The 2,906-nt window shown below is 48.3% G+C and overlaps 1 long non-coding RNA gene across 2 annotated transcripts in view; it reads right to left on the reverse strand.

Annotated features, from left to right (window-relative positions):
• LOC123153581 (uncharacterized) overlaps window positions 1-2,199 on the reverse strand; it is a 4,161-nt gene extending 1,962 nt beyond the window's left edge. The window contains exon 1 of one of the 2 annotated variants that reach the window (XR_006476539.1): window positions 1,950-2,199. This is a non-coding gene — a long non-coding RNA (uncharacterized lncRNA). Of the gene's footprint in view, window positions 1-1,937 lie in introns of both variants that reach the window. The other variant, XR_006476537.1, reaches the window with a different exon arrangement.
• Window positions 2,200-2,906: the final 707 nt, after the last annotated feature.

The following is a 2,906-nucleotide window of genomic DNA, read 5'->3' on the forward strand; positions in this document are numbered from 1 at the left end:
CGGCCGGAGGCGGAGGGAGGAGGGCGCAGTGGAGGAGGAGGGAGGAGGGCGCGGTGGGGGGAGGAGGGAGTACCTCGGTGGAGGACGGACGACGGCGGCGGCGGCAGCGGACGACGGGTATTAGCGCGGGCGAGAGTGACTGAGAGGGGGAGTGAGTGAGAGAGAGGGTCGGCCGTGTCGGGAGGATAAGGTAGGGTTAGTAGTAGCGCTGGTTCGAGAAAAGCGTTACAGCTAAGGAGAATAGCAGTAGCGCTGGGCGAGGATACGCGCTACTGCTAAGTTGGGCTAGCCATGTGCGCCCAGTTCAAACATAGCAGCAGCGCTTTTTGCTAGTACGCGCTACTGCTAAAGTTATAGTAGTAGCGTGGTTTATTTATACGCGTTGCTACTAAGTAGCAGTAGCGCATGATTTTGTCCAGTGCTACTGCTAAGATGTTGTGTATAAGGTTTTCCCTAGTAGTGATATGAGGAGGTGGCCGTCCATCGTCCCGTGAACGGCGGGTTTTGGGCCTCCTCTTCTCCTGCATCGTCGTTCATACCATCGATGGCTTCAGAGCCGTAATCGAGCATGTCGGTTAAGTCCTCGACAGTGGCTATGAAGTGGGCGGTGGGTGGGAAACAAAATTCTCCGTCATCAGCCTCCAGCTGGAACCGGATATAATTTGGCTGAGAATCCCCCGCCAAGGATAGTGTTCTTAACGAGTTTACCATGTCGCCCAAAGGCGAGTGCCGGAAGATGTCCGCGGAGCTGAATTCGACGATCGATGACCGATCAAGCTCGACGTACGCTGACGCACAAGGTTCGGAACCTGTAGTCGGAGACGAGTCCATGGTTCCAGTGACACAGATGTCACTTGAAGTTAGGTCGGTGTGCGGCTCCAACGCCGCAGAGTCTGCGGCTTCCGCGGCGAGGTTGAACTTCTCGTCCTCGGATGGCGCGATCTGCTCCAGATCTGAGGCCAGAGCAGCTATAGGTACTATCTCCTGGGTATGGTCCGAGACAGTTTTATGTCGTGTTCATCGTGGTGGCAGGGAGCAGCTGCCGTGGTCTCAAATCCATCGAAGATCAAGTCTCCGCAGATATCCGCGAAGTAACTCAAGCTTCCAAATCTGACCTGATGGCCAGGGGCGTAGCTTTCGATCTGCTCCAGATGGCCAAGCGAGTTGGCCCGCAGTGCGAAGCCGCCGAATACGAAGATCTATCCGGGGAGGAAGACTTCCCCTTGGACAGCATTGTTATAGATGGTCGAAGGAGCGATCGAACCTTTTGACGACGGCACAGTGGAACTCTTAATGAAAGCACCAATGTCGGTGTCAAAACCGGCATATCTCGGGTAGGGGGTCCCGAACTGTGCGTCTAAGGTCGATGGTAACAGGAGGCAAGGGACACGATGTTTACCCAGGTTCAGGCCCTCTCTATGGAGGTAACGCCCTACTTCCTGCTTGATTGATCTTGATGAATATGAGTATTACAAGAGTTGATCTACCACGAGATCGTAATGGCTAAACCCTAAAAGTCTAGCATGTCTGACTATGATTATGAGGATATCTGTCTACGGACCTAGCCCTCCGGTTTATATAGACACCGGAGGGATCTAGGGTTACATAAGGTCGGTTACAGAGAAAGGAATCTTCATATTTGTTTGCCTAGCTTGCCTTCCACACCAAGGAGAGTCCCATCCGGACACGGGTAGAGTCTTCGGTCTTTGTATCTTCACGGCCCCTCAGTCCGGCCCATGTCTAATAGGTCGGACGCCCGAGGACCCCTTAGTCTAGGACTCCCTCAGCAGGGGGCGCGCCCAGGGGGTAGGGCGCGCCCTCCACCCTCGTGGATGCCTCATGTCCTTTCCGGACTGTTTCTTATTTTCCTATTTTCTTAAATATTCCAGAACGGAGAAAAAATGCTATTAGAACTATTTTGGAGTCAGTTTACTTACCGTACCACATACCTCTTCTTTTTCGAGGTTGAAACGTTCTCGAAGGTCTCCCTTATATACTCCTCCGGGGTTACGGTTTCAATAACATTAGTTTCAACATTTATAGGATCACCTGAGATATAATGTTTGATTCTTTGACCGTTCACCACCCTCGGATCTGTGCCTTTGAAGTTGTTGATTTTTGTGGCACCGGAATGATAGACCTCCTCGATAACGTAAGGACCTTCCCATTTAGAGAGGAGTTTTCCTGCAAAAAATCTTAAACGAGAGTTGTATAACAATACATAATCACCTACATTAAACTCACGTTTTTGTATCCTTTTGTCATGCCATCTTTTAACTTTTTCTTTAAACAGTCTGGCATTTTCATAGGCCTGGGTTCTCCACTCATCAAGTGAGCTAATGTCAAAAGTCTCTTCTCACCGGCAGGTTTGAAGTCATAATTGAGCTCCTTCCGGTATCTTTCTTTTATTTGTGACAATATCTTTCATGTACTTAGCATAAGGATTCATTTTAAGCATATCAGTCAAGCGCATACGCAAAAAGATAGGTCTAATCATTTCAGCAAAGCGCTCAAATTCCTCATCATCCTTTTTCTTGGATGGTTTAGGAGAAAAAGGCATGGGTTTCTGAACCCATGGTTCTCTTTCTTTACCGTGCTTCCTAGCAACAAAGTCTCTCTTATCATATCGTTGATTCTTTGATTGTGGGTTATCAAGATCAACAGCAGGTTCAATCTCTACATCATTGTTATTCCTAGGTTGAGCATCAACATGAACATCATCATTAATATTATCACTAGGTTCATGTTCATTACCAGATTGTGTTTCAGCATCAGAAATAGAAATATCATTGGGATTCTCAGGTATGTCAACAACAGGTTCACTAGAAGCATGCAAAGTCCTATCATTTTTATTTTTCTTCTTCTTAGAAGAACTAGGTGCATCAACATTAGTTCTCTGAGAATCT

Source organism: Triticum aestivum, chromosome 7A (assembly GCF_018294505.1).
Source record: "Triticum aestivum cultivar Chinese Spring chromosome 7A, IWGSC CS RefSeq v2.1, whole genome shotgun sequence".
Taxonomy (NCBI): domain Eukaryota; kingdom Viridiplantae; phylum Streptophyta; class Magnoliopsida; order Poales; family Poaceae; genus Triticum; species Triticum aestivum.